The sequence below is a fragment of the Ambystoma mexicanum genome, chromosome 2p (assembly GCF_040938575.1).
Source record: "Ambystoma mexicanum isolate Mex_15411 chromosome 2p, UKY_AmexF1_1, whole genome shotgun sequence".
Classification (NCBI taxonomy): domain Eukaryota; kingdom Metazoa; phylum Chordata; class Amphibia; order Caudata; family Ambystomatidae; genus Ambystoma; species Ambystoma mexicanum.
In genome coordinates, this window is record NC_090923.1 from 549,245,229 (window position 1) to 549,266,822 (window position 21,594).

The window sequence follows — 21,594 nt, forward strand, 5'->3', positions numbered from 1 at the left end:
CAGCGCAGAAGAAAAATAGCCGCACGGCCTATTTCTTCCACCTTGTTCCTGTGTGAAAACCGCCAATGCACATCCTTCACTTTCACACACAAATAGTCTAAAAATGTTCTCATAGTTCGGCGAGCATAATGCAGTTTTCAATCCATCAAATGCTCTCTGACATTCCTCATCCCACTGCAAAGGCATAACCGCATCTTTTCTAGTTAAATTCACTAATGGTTTCACAATTAACGCAAAATTACCAATCCATTGTCGGCAATATGAAGCCATGCCTATTATGGCCCTGACTCCTTTTTGTGTCTTTGGAATAGGCATACAAGAAATACTTTCTGTGCGTTCTGGCGTTAGTCTTCGCCCTCCTTTCGAAAGTAGGTAGCCCAAATAAGCCACCTGCTTTCGATTATACTGAAATTTCTTCAAACTAGCTTTATGGCCATGTGCCGCTAGGTATGACAGTAGTAATACAGTGCTTTCTTTACAAATCTCCTCTGTGTCTGCAGCTAGCAATAAATCGTGTATTGCAAAAGTACACAACCCACGGGTAATTCCAGCATGTCTAGCTGTTCTTTTAATGCTCTACTGTAAATACTTGGACTTTCCGTATAACCTTGCGGAATCCGCGTAAATGTAAATGATCGTCCTCCTAATGTGAACGCGAACAAATATCTACTGTCCTTGTCCACTGGAATACTAAAGAATGTGTTTTTCAAATCTATTACACTAAAATATTCTGCTGAAACAGGTATCATTGTCAATATTGTAGTGACAATGATACCTGGCACTAGAGGAAATTGCGGATCTACTACCTTATTCAATGCGCGTAGATAAATTAAGAAACGGTATGGTACCTCATTACCTCCTTTTTTATAAACTGGAAGAATCGGGCTGTTGCATGTACTGCCTGTGATTTCCTCTATTACCCCTAATTTCACCAAATCGGTAACAATACTCTTCAATCCTTTCTCACCTTCAACCGAAATTTTGTATTGGGGTATTCGCGGTAGGGTAACACCTTCTTTTAAAATAATCTTTACTGGCTCTATCTTTAAACATCCCACATTGTTGTCATGCATTGCCCATATACAGGTTGGTACTTTACTTAGTTCCCCTGGTAACGCTTCGGACATGAATTCTGACACAGGGACATCGTGTGGCCATATCGTTAGAAACACTCCGTCTGTCGTGCAATGTATAACAGAACCTAGTTTTTTCAACAAATTTAATCCCAACAAATTTTCTCCACAATTTTCTGTTAGAAGGAAAGGACAATGTTCGGTAAATGGTACTATGGTAACTGGGACTGGTTTGGACACTGGGTTTATGACTGGTGTACCTACGAACCCTACGGAAATATTCTATTGCCCTGACAGTGGTATATTCGGAGCCAAGTGATGGTCTATTGAACACTTCTTGCTCCTGTATCTACAAGGAAGCGGTGCTCCTCATTCCCGACTCTTATTTCTACGTAGGGTCCTCTCTGATTCACGGGAATAGACACTGGTTCCGACCCCTGTCCTGAGCTGTCCTATTGGGGAAATAACACATCGTCCGATGTGTAATCATTACTATTACTGTACGTGTTTGGCTGTGTATCGAAAACATTTCCACTCTTCACTCTATTTCCCCCACTCTGATTTCCATATTGTTGATTTTGCTGTCCCTCACTCTGGTTTGGGGCATTTTGGTTTTGGCCTTGGTTTTGATTACCTCCGTTATTATGATGCTGCTGCATACTATTCCTATTTGGTCCATTTGCTCCTGGGTGTCCTCTATGCTGTCTCCTCTGACCAGACCCATTTCTATTCTGTAGATGCGGGCATTGCGCTCGCCAATGTCCTTCCTCTTTACAATATGCACACTGATTCGGCCCCACTGTTCCCCCATGCATATTCGAACTACTCCATCCTTGTGCGTTCCCTCGCCCTCTATTATGTCCTACTACTTGCTGCATTAATACTTGTGTCTTTAGATTTATCCTATCCCTCTCTTCTTTTTCTTTTCCTGCAGTCACTCTGCGCTCATAATATTGGGCCATATGCAGTACTTCGCCCAACGTTTTTGCTTGCCATGCACTTTCTGATGTCATTATTAGATCCTGAATTGGAAGTTTTAACCCCCTCACATATTTGTCAACAAATAACCTCTTTCCTGCTTATGAACCCACATCCTGCCCGCTGAAGTCTGTGAATACTTCTTCAAATCTATTAAAATAATCTGTAGCCAACTCATCTTTGCCTTGTACACATGCAGTCAATTTGTCCCATTGGATTCTTTTCTCTGGGACAATTGTTTTTAACTTCTGTACTATACGTGCTGGTAATGCCACCAGGTTCGGTCCTGGTGTCCCTCCAACCGCTTTATTTCTATCTTCTATTATCAAGTCTGGCCATGTGGCGCCAAAGGCCGTTGTGTCATCTACCTTCCTTATTTGCTTCCATATGTCTGCTGGCAGGATCACCGGGAATATTAGGTCTATATCACCCATGGTAAGCACGGATGATTGTAGGCAGGACTACTTCCTTGTAAAACCCTGCAGGATTCTTTCTTAGATCAGGAATCATCTGCTTTATGTTGTTCACCTCCTGTCTGGAAAAGGGGACATGCACATATTGGGCGGTGTAATGGGCTGGTGTCACCTGCGCCGCTGCACCGCCCACTGGGGGAACCTCCACTTTGGGCACAAAGGTAGGTCGGACCTCTCTCATAGGAAATGCCCCACTTACCGTCCCTCCCCCTTCTCTTAGATGTAACAATATTCCCGGATCCAATGATAGGGCTGTTTCTCCTGTCCCTCGCTCTAGTGCTCTTCTATATACTGCCATTATTTCGGGCGTGCTGGCCTTATTGTTTTTTATATCTTTCTCTAATAAATGTTCAACCATCGATTGTAGCGCTTTTCTTTTCATAGGCATGGAATATTCATCAAATATCTTGTGTATCTCCATTGTGGGAATACTAGGATCTGACATCCATCTAAACGCTTCTCGCATACATACTTTTAACTTGTCGCCCCTTTGTACTGACAACATCGAATGTCGTCGTTGTATATATGGCTCTACAGTTTCCTTCCTATTTCTCCCGATATCTCTACTCCTGTACCGAGGTGCAGTAAACATTTCGGCATAGTCATTATCTAATTCATCTTTAAGCTCAAAAAGTCTATACACATGTTCTCTCACTTCTTCATCCCTCTCCCTACAGCGTGCTACTGCATTCAAATCTAACAATCGCTGCGGTGGTAATTTCCCAATTAGCTGTTTCCATTTCTCCACCAGATATTCACCCATGCATTCAAACACTACCTGTCTTTCGTTGCTTCTACGGAAGTCATATATCGAAGCCAATGTTGCTGTCCCATTATTCCCGTCTATATACATCTCTGCCTGTTGCTGCAATTTCACCTTCCTTTCTTTGCTGATTGCGCTGCGGGTTACCCTCGTGCACTCCCTCTGGTCAGTCCTGCCTCTTGCCCCCGCGGTTTCAACTTCAACCCCGGGAGGAACGGACGGTACCGAGTCTGTGTCTAAGGCGGGAGGTGCGGATGGGACAATGGGAACAGCGAGTGTCTGTTGTGGGCCTGGTTGGCTAATAGGAAGTGTTACGTGTGCGGTCTGTGGCTGTGGGAGGGCTTGAGCTACCGGAGGGGGAGCTTGGGCTACAGGCTGGGTCTGGGCAATAGCTACTGACGTGTCTGGTCTTACTTCTGATCTTGGGCCTTGTTTTGTATGGGTCAATATAGTTTCTATCAATTCATCTGCCATGTGTAATTCTCGCTGTGGGTATATCTTTTCTATATTCAACTGGTCACGCCTGCCTGCCCTTCTTAGACTCTCAGTCCACTCCTCTTCTTCTTTTTCTTCCGTTACCTCACCTTTTAATTTATATCTGCGTGCATGCTTTGCTCTGCTTTTAAATCGGAGCATTGCTTCCTTTCTCCAGTCTTTAATAGTCTCAAATGCTGCAGGACACGCTTTCTTTCTTATCAACACCCTTTCCAAGTTATCTATCCTCGCCATCTCAAAACTACCATTAATCGGCCACTGATGGTCTTGTTGCTTTCTGGTTTGCCTATGCATAGTCTCACAGAATATTATCGCACCCACTCCATACTTCACATACATCTCATACGCCGGCGTTCCCCCAGGTGGTACAATTTGACCATCTTTCAAAGATTGTCTACCACAGTGGAAAAACCCTGCTAGGGTAGACAATACCCCAGGCATGTTTCAACCTTCCCCCTGGTTAATCAACCTTACCTAGGGCGTTTGATTTTGCAAAGTCAACTCTCAACCAATATCAGGATGCTTTGAATCGGGGAATGACTCACCTGATAAATCAAGTCGTCTGTATACTGACGCACCAAAGGACGTTGTGTCTGTGTTTCTTGGCTTCTGTCTCATTTCGGGACCCTCGCCTCCTTGTTCTCTAGCCAGGCACGTCGATCAGGGATCAGATGTGTGCAGATCTGCAAAGGAGTCTCATCACTTTTACAGGGCGCCCCGAACACCTGTTGATCCCGGCTCGATCGCCCCGTCCTCGCCGTTCTCTGCCTTTCTCAATTACAACGTTACGCGAAGGAACAAGTGGGGGAGGGTCCCTATTCGGGCGCCATCTTAAAAGGGGCCCCTAGGGGACCCTGACGTCTATGGAAACAAGGCGGGTCACCACACACGATAGAGACGCCAGACACGAGGTTGTATTCCCAAAGCTAGGGTTTTATTGCAAAGCAAAAGTCTCAGTTGGCCAACTCAGTCTCACGCCCCGCGACGTGTATCTCTAGACCTCGAGGGACGCAAGAGAGCGAATTACGTACATCAGTTACATATATACAAAATGCATATCAAACAATCAGCTATGACATGGTTAACTCCCCCCTTTATTGGGTTTCTTTGAACTTGGTGTGATGATGGACATCTCCGACCACTATGACACCTTCAAACATCTATTCTAATAACAATTTGCAATTTGTGAGTGCGAAGGCATCTTTTGGTTATTGAATAGAACACGACGCTTCTGTTCTTGGAAGCGAACTACATACGGGGGGGAGTTGCATTCCGGACCTTGCTATCTATCAGGTGCTATTCGCGTCCTGGGAGCCGACATGCTCTAACGGGCTCAGCAAAGGGGGGCAGTTAGGAAAGCATAATTCAAGTCTTTAGAGGTATTATTCTAACATATTCTACCATATAACGAGACTGGCTGGCAGCTGTGAAATGATTAAATGCCCTGCAGCTGTGCTTCAAGGCTACATTCGGGAGGGAGCCGGACATTCTTCCTGGCGCCGCCTACGTTTGTGTTTCAGCAAACTCTTGTTATCCTGACGGCCCTGTGGCCTTGTCCTTTTCACATACAGACAACAATGTTTCACAGTCGAGCAGTGTAAGCGGAAAATATACTGCGAAGCAATAAGAACAGAAAGCAATGAGCAATGGTTAGAAAACAAAATAGCTATTCTTGTTACATCAAAATGGCCGCTCATTGGCAAACTCGAATACCTATTTTCTGTCATATCGTGCTTGAGACGGTTGGCCCACGGCCACCAAAATGCGTTTGCGGTCTCAAAGTAGAGGTATCCGTATTTCTAGACTGACAGGTTATAGAAAGATTTTTATGGTCTCTTTCAAAACCACTCCAGAAAAATCCTTCGGTGATACCCCATAAACGATTGCTGCTCCAAGCAGCCTTTCTTTCGATCATCACTCAATATCAGACAAAAGAGAAAAGAAAAAAAGAAGAAGAAACGCCACCACCGGCTTTTCTTCATTCAGAGTGCATTCATCTTCCTCTTTGAGCAAACATAAGAGATGCTACTGAAGATTCAGGTGGAAGGAGTCAGGTAAGAGGCCTGAATTCCCCACTGCTTCTTTTGCCCCGGAAAAATGGGAAGCATTAAGGGATTCCATTCTAAAGATGTTTTTACAGGCTCTGGAAGCCATGAAAAGAGCTCTCTAAAAGATACGAGCACACACTGCTTCTGCATGCCTCATGGCTCATGCCCTGGTGAAAAAGTTGACTAAGGCGCCAGTGCCTTCGATGTTGATTGCTCAGGAGCTGATGAGTCCAAAATCAAGTAAAGAAAAATCTTCAAGCGATTTCTCAAAGGCAAAGGCCCTGTGGCGACTTGCTTGTTGCTGAAAACATTGGTGCTGGTGTCTCTTGGAGCTCGGTTCATTTGTGTGCAGACGTTTTATTGGATTTGTTGGAACCACACAATTCCTTCTTCAAGCCTCAGTGGAGAGCAGCTCAATTGAAAAGATTTTCAGACAGTTCTGAGGGCGAAGAACAGGAGGTAAGCCCCTGCAGAGATTTAATTAATCTCAGACATTCCTTGGCCAAAGGAGCTATTGGACACCCAGTGCATTGATTCCCTCTTACAATTGAAAAAAGAACTGCAGTAGGCAAGTGGCCTTGATTTTATATCTGTGGGTGTGTTAATGGTTGAGAAAGGATGGCTGGTGGAATGTAGAATGTCAAGATGTCACAAATGCTATGGAGGAGATTCTACGTGGTGCAGTTGGAAGGGAGAGTTGGTAGACCTGGTGGGTGAGGGCTTTGTTCAGAGTTACCTCATGTGCATACAATAAAGACTTTCTTGGATTTCCTGGATCTGCCCTTTATTTCTCCAGCGACGACTGAGCTGAAACCTGTGTGTGAGATGAGCGAGCAAAGGCCCCAGCATGTATATTGCCATCGGAAGCATAACAGGAGGAGGACTTTGCTCCTGAATCTTCCATCATTGACAACACCCTTCCATTCACAAAAATCTCAGCCTTGGAGCCATCACACTCATCTTCACCCTCTTGATCACAAGTTATGTTCACTGTGATCATATCTACATTTTCTTCCTTCTCATCCTCAGAGGATATATCTTTATCCCCTCCGACGAACTTCCAAATTTGTGACGGTGGGAGCAAGAGAAGTGTGCAGTTCGAGAGCCAACGAGTGGACGGTCAATATCGAGTCATACTACGCCCACTGTTGAAAAGGTTTCCGAGCAGCTGACATTGGAATGGATATCTATTTGATGAGGAATCTGCAGGAGAACAACTGTTAGGGAAGATTTTCATAGTAGTGATAAATCTTCCTGACCTGTGTCAACCCCAGAACATTTTGATTTTACTGGTGGATTATTTTTCCTTATACCTCTGTGAGTGAGAACCTTTTCCCACACTCACAGAATCTTTTACTCTTTTTATGGGTGTCATTTTTAAGACTCTCCATCGCATCGTTTAAATGTTATCTTCTTTGACAACGTTTTGGCAATAAGTGCCTATTGTTCCTGGGTTGCCAAAAAGGTTTCACTTTTAACTTTCTCTGGCTAACCTTGTGAGAACTACAGTTCCCAAGGGTAGAAAGGATCTTTGGATCCCTTTTATGTTTTATTAGGTGAGATCAGCACCCCCCACCTTATGTGGAGTGCTGGGGAAATACTACCTATCCCCTTTCTCATTTTAAATGTAACATTTATGTTACAAGGACACACTTGCCTTTAATGGCTGGTGGCAGTGAACCTTTTTATTAATTCGGTGCACCTTTACTGCGGGCTGTTTACACAGCCCCGGTAAAGGCACCCATCGGTGCTCATTTTACCAAAATGGCCCTTGTCTTGTTTTTTCACCATTTTAGTGTTCCTTGTCCTTTCTTGTTCCTTCCCCTGACATCCAGAATGGGAAATTCCTTTGTGTGATTTTTATCTTTGGCGGGAGTCCTATGGACTCCATGCCCAGGCTCCAGAGTGTCTGTGAAGGCAGGAAGCGAGGGACGAGCCCAAAACTCTGCAGCCCTGTGTCTTCCAGCCAGAGCGCGAGATTCCAGTTCAAACTGGAAGGCTAGCTGTCCTGAAAGGATTGCCATGCCCCCAAGTGTGAATGTTGCAAGGCTGGATTCTTGCATAAAAGTCTGAACTTGGAAGCTGAAGAGGTAGTTGACTACTGGAATCAAAACCAAAGAGGATGATGAAGGAAAAGCTGCTGAGACGATTTCCAGCCACCGGAGAGCCTGCTGTGTAACCAGCACCTGCTGTAGCCCTTCCTTCCAATCGACCTAGGGTTTCCAAAAACAACAACTCTGACCAAAAGCCTGGTGAGACCCACTAGACTCAAGGTGACCTGTATTTTGAGCCATCCCACGCCGTGGTGTGACCTTGCGGGGCAGCAATACGCTAATATCCTGGGACCTAGAGCCATTGTGCAGTGCACAGTCTTCTGAATTCCGAATCTCGCTGTAACGTCGTAGGCATCCTACTGGATCTCCAGAGGCACGATTCCAGTCCGAAAAGTCCCCTCACCAGAGTGCTGGACCTTTGTAACAACGAGAATCTGACCTGCGATATTCTGTCTTCTTCTGTGCTCCTGAAAAGGCACCAAATCCACAGAGCCGCATCCAGCCACGCGTAAAACCTTGCCTGTAGCCTTCGCCATTGATCCCTGCTGCAAAGTCCCTTCCAAGGTATCGTTTTCAGTCACCACGACAAGGAATCGACCGACCAGATTTTTGTCTGAAGTCCTCCTACTGCAAAATCTTCTTCTCTGCTGAGGTACTGTGCTGGCTTAGGTATTCACTTACCTTAAAGTCACTTGTGATTCCTGTGTAGTTTTAGGATGTTTACTGTGATTGGGAGGCCTCTCGTCCAGTTCACCCAAACCCACTGCTGGAATCCTCCTAGGGTGTCTTCTGTGAGGCCTATGGAGCCTCAACTAACTCTAAAGTAAAATACTCACCTGTTTGAACATCTTCCTTAGGAACTCTGACTTTTGCTACTTAAGAACCTATCCTGACACTGCCTGTTGGACAGTAGACCCTAGTGACCCCACTTCTGCCACTGATAACACTCATGCTCCAAGAATAAGGGAAAGACTTTTAAAGGAGTGGTCCTATTGCCTAGAAAAGAGCGCACGTGTTTAAACGCTACATACTTGTAAAAGAGTTGGTTGGTAACTCTAACTCTGAAAGTGAACAGCTACAAAAGTTATTATTTACCTTAGAAATGTTCTGCCATTCTGAAAAGTATATATAAGGTTATTTTACTCACCTGCGAATTGATTGTGCCTCTTCACCAAAAGTAATGCTGTTAACTATTTCTTTCAGAAAAATAGTGTGTACGTTTACCAACTTGGTCTTGCTTCCACCGACTTCCTCTTAGCCTGTCCAGAATAAGTGCGCATTAGGTTTAACCTACCTAGAATAATTATGAGTCATTCGTAAAGTGTAACACTGTGTTTTGCTTTCCCTGATCTGTTTTAGACAAACACAAAAAGAGTCTTCTTATAGCTCCTGTAAAAAGTGTATAGGTTTTACTTACCTTCAATATAACTGTTATCCTAAAATAATTTAGAGTTATTGCTTCCCTTAGTCTGTGAACTGAAAAGCAACTGTAATTGAATATTACACCCCAATGTCCAACTCCCCTAGAATAACTGTTATCCTGAATCAGAGTTATAGGTGTATACTGTGCCTTGTATTGCAATTTCATTTGTACTAATTCTACAGCCCTCTCTCCTTCCTAAGATAAGCCTGGCAGCTCTGTCTATGCTACCCTGAACTCAGGTGGTACAGCCTTATACTAAGTCTTGTACTGCCTCACTTGACTGTTCTTACTAAGCCCTTATTTGGACTTCAGAAAAACTGCCTTAACAAGAACCTATAGATAGAACATTACCGCTAAGCAATTTCTCCTTTGGTCAACAACTAGATAGCTGAAGTAAGTGTTTATGTCAAGAGAATTTTTATTAATGTTTGCCCTTTAAGTGAGAGGATCCACATAGACGACGCATTGCTGTTAGCTTATTTTGTGAATGTATCTTCACATAGACCAATCTGTGACAATGAGTGAAGCTAAAAATATATGCATGCAGATAAATAAATATGTCTGAGTCTGCAGTAGATCTGCTCCACATAATTTAAACTTGAAGAAAATGTAAGGTATTTTCTTACCAACACGTTGAACTCTGAATGAAGCCCAGCTATAAATATGCATGTGTATCTCAAGAGGACCACTGTTTAGAAACACTGTGAAACTGAATGTTACCTACACATCATGTCCATGGAAATTGGGAATTCACCCCTTCTCCCCAAGGGGGAGCCACCCCCTTTGGGACTAGGCACATGATCCTGGTACACTTAACACCCCCTAGGGGACAGGGCAAGCAGGATCCAACTGGGTGTAGCTCCCTCTTGGTGGGCAAGGACTCCCCAGAAATCAATTTTATTCATCCTCCCTCATGTAAAAGGTCCCATGTGTTTGTTAGCTATATGAGGATTGCCCAGTATAATTGTATATCTGATCCTTTAGAAGTGGCTGTTTGGTTTCTTACCCTTTTCTAAGACCCTCAATACGTGAAACACAGAATCAACAGATCATCCAATCTGGTTTGACTCTGAAACATAATGTTGCCGTACGAGTAATAGGAGAAGAGCAGGAAAGGGAAGAGGAAGTCCTGCAGTCTGGTCTGGAGCCAGCCGAGCTTAACCTAACCACTGGAGAAACACCGCCCAAGCAAGAAAGGTTTGACCGACACCTGCAGCTCACGGCGCCAACGCACCAGTAGCATCAGGCTGGCTCAAGGAACCACCGCAGGGAGACTAGAAAGAGGCAGTTCTCTGACAGTCGAGGAGACCACCTCCTCTGAGGAAAGCCGCCACAACAAAGTACGCAGTTGTTTCAGGGAGGAGTGCAGAGAGACCCAGCCCCAACCTACAGTCGGGTGATAGACCACAGAACCCTAGGTGGGGTGAAAACCAAACATCCCCAAGCTGGGGTGAGAGATACAGATGCAGGGTCGGGAAAAGAAACCCCACGTTGAGGTGAGTCCAAAACACCCTAGGCTGGGTGAAAGCCAAACAAGCTTACACAGATGCATAGACCCAAGTTGATGTGAAGAAGCCCTGTTGCGGGGTGAGAGACCAAAGAGCCCTAACCAGGGTGAAAGCCGTCTGACCCCTAGAAGGTTGTAGGAGATGCCATAACCTAGAGCGGGCAAAAGTATCTGGACCCCAAGACTTGGTGGAAGAAACAAAAATCCAATAAGTGGTGAAAGAACCAATACCCAAGGTGGGGAGAGAGACATACAATCCCAAGGTTCGCTTGAGAGAAGCCATACTCAAGGACTGTTATACCAGAAGACAAGGAAGACCAAAAAGGCAATCTTATTGGAACTCTGATTTATCCAGCCAGTCAGAGGGCTTGGAAACCTCTTAAGAGATATTTGAGTGGGGGTCAGAAGTCAGACACTATTTCAGACATTGATAAGGAAAGCCTTTAGATACCTGTTTTGGTCAACTTTATGTTAGACCCTTTTATTAGTGGTAAGGTCAGACAAGGCATTGGGACATAGGGACTGTGTTAGGTTTGTAAGAGTTACTGACAACCACCTTTCTTCTTTTCTTTAAGGGAGGGCCAAGATCAACGTTATCATCAGACTAAATAATGCCTATGCAACAGATGTATCTAATAGAATACTGAGAGTATTCATAAATACAAACCTTTCCAAAGTGGTTTTGTTTGAATTTGTTGTTAATGAGATAGGCAGGTGTATTCAGTGATAGGGTAATCAGGTCAGAGATCCCGTAGATCGAAATGGTGGTTGTGCAGCATAGTGAAGTGTCCATTTCTTAGGTTCTAGATTTCTACTCACAGTTTGTCATAGCGAGGCAGAGATACTTTAGGGAGTGTCCCACCAGGTATTCGGAGGCCTGATAGGAAAACAGGGGTTTGTGCACTCTATTCAGGTAGTAAACCTGAATACTGGAGACGGGTGTTCTGAAGTTGAACTGTCTTTGTCCAAAAGGGTAGTAATAAGAAGAAATCCATAGTGCAGCTCAATAATTGAAGTCTTCTTAGGCGGTAGAAAGCCTTCTATATAATGAAGCATAGATTAATTGTCCAACTCAATCCAACAGCAGACGAATTGAAGGCCGCCAAGATCCAGATAGCAGCGGCCCCAAGAGACAAGTAGTAGGGAAGAATATAGTAAGAGGTAAGAAGACCAGGAGTAAAGGATAAGGAAAGGAGCTAGGAATCCAAGGGATACAGATAAGAGTGGCACAGAAGTGCTTAGGTCGGCAAAGAATAGAGAGAGATACAAGAACGTAAGCCAACGAAGTAAACTGGGAGTGCACAGAAGTTACCAGGCACATTACCTGAGTGGCGTTTCCCTAGAGCAGAAATAAATACTGAGCGGGGCCACAAGAGAAGATTTGGAACGAAGGAAACCGCACAAGCGTGGAAGAAAAGAAAGGCAGAATTTGTTCCAATGGGGAAAGGAAGAAGGGAATCAGATGAAGTGGTGTTTGCTATGGCGGCGCCGTATATGAGTAAGGGAGAACGCTGATTACCAGCAAGAGAAGAAAAAAGATAAGGAAGCCTAGCGGAGGCGCTACGGTGATTGAAAATATGGCAGGATCTGTTTTTGTACAAGGCACAAGAAAAATCCACAAGTATAAGGAGCGAAAACAAAAAAGTAGCGACGCACAGAACTGACCTGCATTCCGGCTTAAGTTAGACTGTAGTCCGAAGAGATTGTTCCGGGTGCCATGTTGGGAAAAGAACTAGACTGCTCCCATGGACTTAAAATTGCATGTAAGGATCGCCATTATGTCTTCAAGTTTGAATGTAATTGGTGACCTTTCCCCCATTTGTTCCATACAGAACGAGGTGTCTTCTTCCTAACACCTTCATAGCTTTAGTAGGATTTTAGATAGAACCCCTGAGTAGATGACAGTACAATAATCCAATTAAGATGACGTAATAGTAGGACTATGGAAATCTTCTGATGGAAGCAATAATACGAGGATCCATTGCAGTATCTGTAGGATGTAAATGAGTGTTGGAAGTTAGTACATTTTAAGAAAGGAGAACTTATCCTCCCCTGTCCCCCACCTGAGAAATCCATCCAGATTTTTGTTTTATAATATTTCAAATGATAAAATGGAGTATTGTTTGATGTTTTTGGTCAGTATATATCCCCAGTAACTATGTCCAAAGCTCAGGTGACATTTCTTTTGGACTGACTAATGTCAACCAAGAAATAGGGGACTCTGTTTTAACATCAAGTGCTTGTTTGGGGAATTGTAAATGAATGCTTTCCCCTATGTAACACTGTCAACCCACTCAAGAGAGAGATGCACGAGTGGCATAGATTGCCTCTGGGCCCCTATATTCACCAAAACCTACGAAATGTAGTTTCACCTTCACACAATTCTTTTTTTAAAACTTTATTTAAATTTGGCATTTTCCATTAAATCTCTTACATTCAAATACTTGTAGTAACAAATCTAACTGCGACCCCAAATCAGAGCAGTTACATTCAATAACACCATATTATTCAAAACCCTCATTGCCAACCCCTTTCAACCCCCTTGTGGCGACCATATAAGCTCTAAATTGACCCCACATATGTTTAAGTCTACATGTCGATGTTACACCAGAAACATACATCTCCTCTCTGTCATTAGTGTATACCAAATCTCTCAACCATTCAGCATGTAGGGGCAGAATTGGATTTCCAGTGTCACAATATACACTTTTTAGCCACTGTACATGCTACATTGAAAAATCTCAGAGTGACAGTAGAGGCTTTACCTATATCCCCCAGAAAGTACTTTATCAGGGCCAGCATTGACGGAATATCAATGATTTCCGCAATTGTTTCGGCTACCGCTGACCAAAAGCAGTCAACATGCACACAGGACAAAAACATATGCATAAAGTCGGCTGGCGCTACACCATATTTAGAACAAGCGCTATTAGAGTCTGGTGCAAATTTTGAAATATTACCCGGGGTATAATGTAGTCGGTTTAGGATCTTACATTGAATTAATCTTTGCAGTGAGGCATGGGAGGTATACAGCATAATTCTCTATAAATAAGGATTGCAATGTTCTAGAAACACAAACTCCAAGTTAAAAGAACGACGAAGAGACCCATCTAAAACCCAGTAAATTGGATACAGGCTTGGTGGTGTCAGTTAACGGAAATAGTTCTGACTTGGATCTATTAACTCTGTATACCGAGAATGGGGCAGCAATCTCATGTACCTCGTTCATATATAGGGCTCAGATTAACTTTGGGATTGCGGATATACAATAAGGCAACATCCGCATACAATGAAATAATTTGGGGAGCCCCAGATATGCTGATGCCCATATGTTTATGTTTCCAACGCATGAGAGCAGCCATAGGCTCAAATGAAAGGGCAAAAAGCAACAGGGATGAAGGGTATCCCTGTTGTTTCCCTCTGCCCAAGGCAATGATGGGAGGTAGGTTATCATTGTTGGGACCCTCGCTGTAGGGGAGGAATACAAGAGTTGCACGCAGCCAAGGAAATATGGACCGACTCGAAAACGCTGAAGAATCAATGAGGCTGCCACTGCTTTGGCTCCCGGATTTACCTGTAATACAATACAAAATAGACGTTTTAAATCAAGCGACGTTGAGAGAGCTGGAATAAGGCCTGATTGGTCAAGATGAATAAACGTTGATAAAACATTTTTACATCCACATTTATTATGGAGAGCGGCTGAAACACCACGTTGTCTGGTGATTTATTGGTCTTACTGAGTACTGTAATAATCGCCTGAGTGTCTAACGAAGTTCCCCTACTGCCAGTGCTTCCCCCCATAGCTCAAGTAATTGCTGCCGCAAAACATGCTTATTTTCTTTATAAAATACCCCCCCTCGCCACCCCAACACATCAAACCCTGGTGCCTTTCCAGGCGATAACTCTGTTATTGCAGCCAGAATTTCTTCCACGGAAAATGGCACATCCAGGGAAATCATTGATTCATCTGCAGCAACTAAGTGTCCTCTAGGGTTCCATGTAATAATGTCCCCTCAAAAATATCGGCATGCAAAAAAAATCACCGAAAAATTGCCGTTTTTTGTGGGGACATTATTACATGGACCATGCGGGTGACACCCCTGCAACCCCCAAACACTTTTTTATTTTTCATGGGGAGCGGGGGACTCCCCCCGCAACCCCCAGCTGCCCTGTCTCTATATATATGGTCACCTATATAACGTCACCACGACCTTTTCACGGCGACATTATATACGGCAACCATATATATAGGGATATTATTACCCGATACCCCCTCTAGGTACTCAACAATATTTGCTAAAGAGCGCATGTCTGCATTAGCATATATGGTTCTATAAAAGGCAGTGAATTACTCGTTAATACTTTTCCTTTCAGTGACTACCACACCCGCTGTTCCCATAATCCCTTATATAGCCTGTGGTGTTCCATCCAACTTAATCGCATGAGCAAGCGACCTCACGGACCTGTCCGCCTCCCTGTATCAATGTACAAAGACCTTCTTGGATATGTACTATGTCTCTCTTTCGGCAATACAAAGAAATGCGAGAGGTCGCAATTAATTTAACCCAGCAGCTCTTTATTTTTAATGATGCCATTTTCATTTTTAAGACCACATAACTGCATTTCCAGTTTGTTCAGTTCTGTAGGTAGCATTTTAAGTACCCCTATCATTGCTGACATCACCTCCCCTCTCAAATAGACTTTGAATGCTTCCAAAACCATGGACTGTAAAGCAACAGAACCCACATTGCAAATAAAGAATCCTTCAAACTTATCAGAGAATACGTCTACCAAAATTGGGTCCAACAACATAGACGGAGGTATCCTCCATAGTGGTTGCAGCCATGGACTATGCACCAGCTTATTCGACAACACCACATGCGAGTGACCCGAAAAGGTATGCAGCAATATTTCACAACTGGAAATACTAGTAACCAAGGAGGTTGAGGTCAACCAGTAATCGATCCTACGCAGCGAATCATGGAGCAGTATGTATATTCCCTAGAGCAAGGTTGTCCAACATACGGCCCGTGGGCCACAATGCGGCCCTCCAAGCCATTTCATGTGGCCCGCGAGGCTGTACAGAAAGCATTGAACAAAGTTTGTCGGTCCGTGGACCCGATTACTTTATTTATTTCTGCAATGTTTGGTCCGACCAACATTGCAGAAATAAATTAATTAATCTGGTCCACAGACCCGACAAACATTGAACAAAAAAATAAACAAACCGGGCCGTTGCCGCTTTCAGGGGCGCCGAGTACGCGAGTGCTCCGGGCTCCCCCTGACCCATCCCAACCCCCAGGCCGGAGATAAGAGACCAGTATGGATGGCCCTTTGTTCCATCCATACTGTGTCTCTCTCTGGCGGCCTGGGTAAAAGCCATTTAAAAAACAAGGTTTAAAAATTGAGGGACGGGTGCAAAGCAAGATGCTCTTGTTTTGCATCTGTCCCTCAATTTCTAAAAATCGTTTTGGTTTGGGTATACTTCTACATCTGTGTGCACGGATGTAGAAGTACACCCAACCCAAAATGGTTTTTAGAAATGGAGGCACAGATGCAAAGCAAGTCTGTCCCTCAATCGTTTTGGGTTTCGGTGTATTTGTACATCTGTGCACCCCTCTTCTCAAGAGGGGTGCACAGATGTAGAGGTACACCCAACCCAAAAGATTTTTAGAAATGGTGGCACAGATGCAAAGCAAGTCTGTCCCTCAATTTCTAAAAATCTTTTTGGGTTGGGTGTATTTGTACATCTGTGCACCCCACTTGGCAAGAGGGGGTGCACAGATGTTATCGAGGCACAGATGCAAAGCAAGTCTGCCCTCCATCTTAGTAGGGCTGCTATACTTTTGATGGGACAACATCAGCACTTCTCAGTTGAGCTGCTACACTCTTATTGACAAGGCCCTACCACTTCGCAGCAGATGTATTTATTTGTATTGGTTATTTATAATGTGCATAATATACCCAGAGGGATCGAACCTGTGTTGCTCCATGTCGTCTTGCTTCCAAGGTGAGCATGTTGCCCCTGAGCTATCCTCCCGAGACTCTGAAGATCGAAGTACATTTAATGATACAGAACCAGAACTATTGAGCAAGTCTAACATCTTCATCATCATCAGAATAAATCAACACTGTTGTGGTTATACAAGAGCTAATATATTTAAAGGGATGGACTTACTCAGAATGTAGCAGCACTATTCAATAACCCAAAGTGCTTAAGTATATAGTTAATGTGAAAATACAACACTTCTCACCATTGGGACAGTACTGCCTTGGCCAGAGTTTCACACTGAAAAAGTGAGCAAGTGATCTGGGGTCTGCAGCCCACACACACGCATGGGATTCCCATGCACCCACTTGCGAGATTTGCACCAAATTAGTGAGATTGTGCTCCAAGGTAGGAGACACATGCACAGTCTTTGCTCTGAGGTTTGACACACTCACAGGATGAGATGGCATTTCGTTCTCCCATCCAAGTTGTGTTGCTCTGCCTTTTGAGGGCTACTACAACCTGGGTGATTATAGAGGGGTGGAGTAGGGGCAGTATTGGCCTACTGGAATGCAACTGGAAGGCTTAAACCTACTCCTTCCTTGACTTTAGTATATGCAGTACATGCTAGCCAATGTTTCCACTGTTCTGAACCCCCCTCCCCCCTCGCACCAAGTTGGCGACTATGTGCAAATGTAGTCATATTACTGCTGGTGATGTCACTTCCTATATTTGGGCACTAGGGCCTAGAGGTAGAGTGAGTGCATCTCCATGCATGCACTCTCTGTAGCTGGGCCATGGCTTGTAGTATAGTCATAGCCGCAGCCGAAACAGGTACAGGGAGGTTCTAGCTGATCGGTCCAGACAAACATCTAAAACAGTATTAAAATCACACACTCCACTATAAAGTAATTCGTTGATCTAAGCAGCGTAGGCACCACTTGCCCATAAAAATCTGGATCATCTATGTTGGGTCTGTAAGTATTGACCAACACGATTGCTCTGCCTGCTGTGATGCGCCAAACCACCACATTTCTACCCAGTGGGTCAATGTTTGTTTTTGCACTTTGAAAGGGGACAGAATGGTAAGTAAGCGTCATAACCCCTCTTTCATGTGAGAAGTAATAAGTTTAATACCTCCTATTACCCATTTTTTTTCGCAAACGCTTCGTGCATCCCTAAAACTGCATGTGTCTCTTGCAACATAAGAATTTTAGGAGAGTGGTGCTCTATATACGCCAACCTCTTCCTGGCTTTGATGGGGTTATTTAACCCCTGCACGTTCCATGAGAGGAACGTAATGGCATTGCGCACTACTCCAGATACCATATAGAGTGTCTAACCATATGTGTATTATAATTATTTTTATTAGGGTATATATTGAGCGCGTATCGAGCTTCGGGAAGCAACAGAGTGCTTTACAATCATAGGGGAAGAACACAGTGAAGGAAGCAGAACAAAAGGGGCAGGGAGCTAACGTTGGGCGCAAGGGTGGGTAATTGGCAGCAAGGGATCTACAAGCAACCGGGGGTGGGGGACAGTGGGGAGCACAACACAGAGTCTCAGGTAAGGTAGGGACTGCAGTGTGTGTGTGGGCATAGGTTTTAAGGAGGAGCCATTCCTTGAAGAGCAAGGTCTTTAGCTCTTTCCTGAACTGTAGAAGTGAAGGGGCAAGCCTGATGTGGACGGGAAGGAGGTTCCAGGGTCTGGAACATAGATGAAGGCGGCCTGTCTTCTGGTTCTTTCCTTCCTGCTCCGTCGTAATTCAAGTGTGCACATTTCCTTACTTCTGGTTGATCACAGGCCTCTGGAGATGCTGTGTTTCTCAGTGAGGTAGCTTGGGGACTTCAGGATACAGCCTTGTAGATGAGCAACAGAATTTGAAGTGATAGTGGGCTTGCAGTGGGGAGCCATTGCAGTTCGATGAGGGTTGGGGTGATGTGGTTGAATTTGTGGAGTTCTTTAATGAGTCTTGATGCAGCATGGAGGACGCTTTTCCGTGCTGCCAGGGTAGCTGCCGGAAGGCCTTCCAAAAGGGCATTGCCACCATTCCAATGAGAGAAGACCAAGGCATGGACAGCGGATATGAAGTTGTTTTCTGGGATGAAGGGCTTATTTTACGCAGGAGAGAAAGTTTGCACCAGGCTGTTTGTGTCGTCCTATGTGCTGTTTGAACGTGAGGTGTCTGTCGATGTTGAACCTAACGAATATGACACAGGGGGACAGCTGGGGTGTGAATCCCTCAAGGTTCATAGCAGGTAGCCAGGTCTGGATGTCAGGGTGTTCAGTGTTGTTGGTCAGCAGTAGGAATTGTGTCTTGGAGGGGTTGAGCTTCAGGTAAGCACTGGACAACTAAGACTGGATCAATGTGATGCAGGCTTGAGCCTGTGGATGTGTTCTATGGAGGATATCTTGAGGTAGATCTGCGTGTCATCTGCCTGGGTGTTGGTGAATGTGGATGTTGTGTGGAGTGAGGAGGGTTCTGAGCGGTTCCATGTAAAGATTGAAGATCACAGGTTATAGGATGTATATGTCAATATTCTCTAATGACGTAACAGCCGCTAATGCAAAAGAAAAGTCTGCCAAAACATTTTAACATTACCATATCATCAGCCCCCTTCACCATCCACCCCCACCTGACAGTGTTAAACCCTCAAACCAAACTTGAGAAATCAAGGGAGGTGATACGAGCATCAATTCAGTCATGCTGACAATGGACTTACTGCCATTTTCATTTATATTCCTGCACTGTGCCTCCCACACAATTAAGCAAATGTTCCCGTTGCCGCCCAGGTTTGTAGTAGTCACTCCACCGAGTCTGCCAGACTAGCATCCATATATCGCCTTGAGTCCAAATCATCAGACGGCTTAGATGGATTTAATGGAATTGAGGCTTTCAATATAGGAGCACACTTCACTCAGAGACCCAAAGAAGTTTGCACGGGCCCCATGCTGTATTCGGAGCTTTGAAGGAAATGGCGAATGGAATATCGAGCTCCCGCAGTAGGCACTTAACAGGACCTTCGGGCAGCCTGGATGCCGGCTGAGAAGTCAGGATACATCAAGACTTTGCTGGATTCGTATTGTAGCACACCTTGCTCTCTAGCCACTTTAAGGACTATGTCCCGATGGTTCAACAGTCTCACAATGATCGTAGGGGGCGGTGCCTCTAGTTTTGGTGCTGGCATTAACGCACAATGGGCTCTTTCCACTAGGAATTGAGGCGAGAACGGAGGATTTCCAAGCAGAGTTTTCAGTAACTCCTCTATGAACTGTTCCATAGGGCCCTTTGAGGTGCTCTCATGTATACAAACTATGCATACGTTGTTATGCCACAACAATGATTCTAAATCATTGCATTTCTGGCGGACCCGCGCACGCTCTTTCTCCTTTACCACCATGTTAGTACTGTGCTGTTCCGCTTCCAGATTGCTGATCCTGATCTCCATTTGAGTTATGCGCCCGCTCTCCTTGTCTAGTTTAGTCTGCAGAACATTGATGTTAAGCCACTATATCATCTTAATTTTGGATATACTGACACAAACCCACATTGCATGGCCATCGTTATCGGTTCCAAATGAGCAGCGGCCATGAGACCACAACCATTAGCGCCACTTGCCGAGGCAATCTCTGGGGGATCCTTGAACTGGGCATTGGTGAAAGAGTTCATGGGCCCCTGCCTCTTCCCGCTCCTCTTGCCGTATCAGGACAAATTTAGGAGACTGCCACCCACGGAACTGGGACCCCCGTCTCAATACAAGCCCTCAGACTGACACGGTCGCCGTAGGAATTAGCAGCCTCCTGCCAGCTGTTCCACGGCAACAAGGCCTTCCTCCGCTGCCCCAACAAATACTAAGGGGCTCACCTCTGATTCAATCCTCCCCTGAGGCCCCAGACACAAAGGCCCAACCATGGAAGCACAGGAGAGTCCTGTTGAGTAGTGTGTTCTACTTGGTGGGGGCCTAGTGGTAGCACTCACCCAGCTAGTAGACTAGTAGATGCACAGCTCAGCCCTCCATAAAGTGCACCGTCGAACAACAATGGGCGAGGCACCCACCGCTGCCGCCTCTGACCCTCCACATTTAATACGAGAGGCTGCTCCCTCTCCAATCGATCTCCACCACCGGTCATCGATCTCAGTACGAGATTTTCCGCTACTCGATGCTCACCAGGGTGCTACCACTGCAGCCCCCACCTGGACCCCCTCCATCCATGGGTTCCAGACACCCTCCAGCCGATGGGCAGGCAGGCTCACCATCACTGCGAGGCCGCCGCACACAATGGGGTCACACAGCATCTCCCAGCAGGGATCAAGCACCATATAAATTTGACTGTGCAGTAGTGGTACTTTCCATTATCAGAGGAGGCACAATTCAGGAGTTATATACATCAGGATAAGGTCGGGCTACGGAGCACCAGGGTCACACCGCCATCTTAGTTGCTGCTCCGCAGCACCCCCTCACATAATTATTTCTAAAAATGTTCCTTGTATATTAGATCATGCAGAGAATGGATTAGAAATGTGGGTATAGGAGTACCATTGACCTCCTAGTTATGAGCATTATAGGTCTTTGTGAGGCAGTTGGTGTTGGTCAGTAGATTACTTATTCGCCGTGCAGAACAACAGATCTTGAATTGCTTACCACAAACCAATGATCTCAAAGGATAGTTTGTGCACTCCTGTGATTCTCCTGAATATTGACAATACCGTTCAATCGGTCTCCTGAGCATAGTTAGGAAATGCACCACCAAGCATATATATTTAGTGTTGTTTCAAATGTATTTGTA

The 21,594-nt window shown here is 44.9% G+C and overlaps 1 protein-coding gene across 1 annotated transcript in view; it reads left to right on the forward strand.

Annotated features, from left to right (window-relative positions):
• The window catches only part of DNAH1 (dynein axonemal heavy chain 1), a 3,604,831-nt gene that overhangs the window by 2,367,395 nt on the left and 1,215,842 nt on the right, over nucleotides 1–21,594 (forward strand). The window lies entirely within an intron of this gene.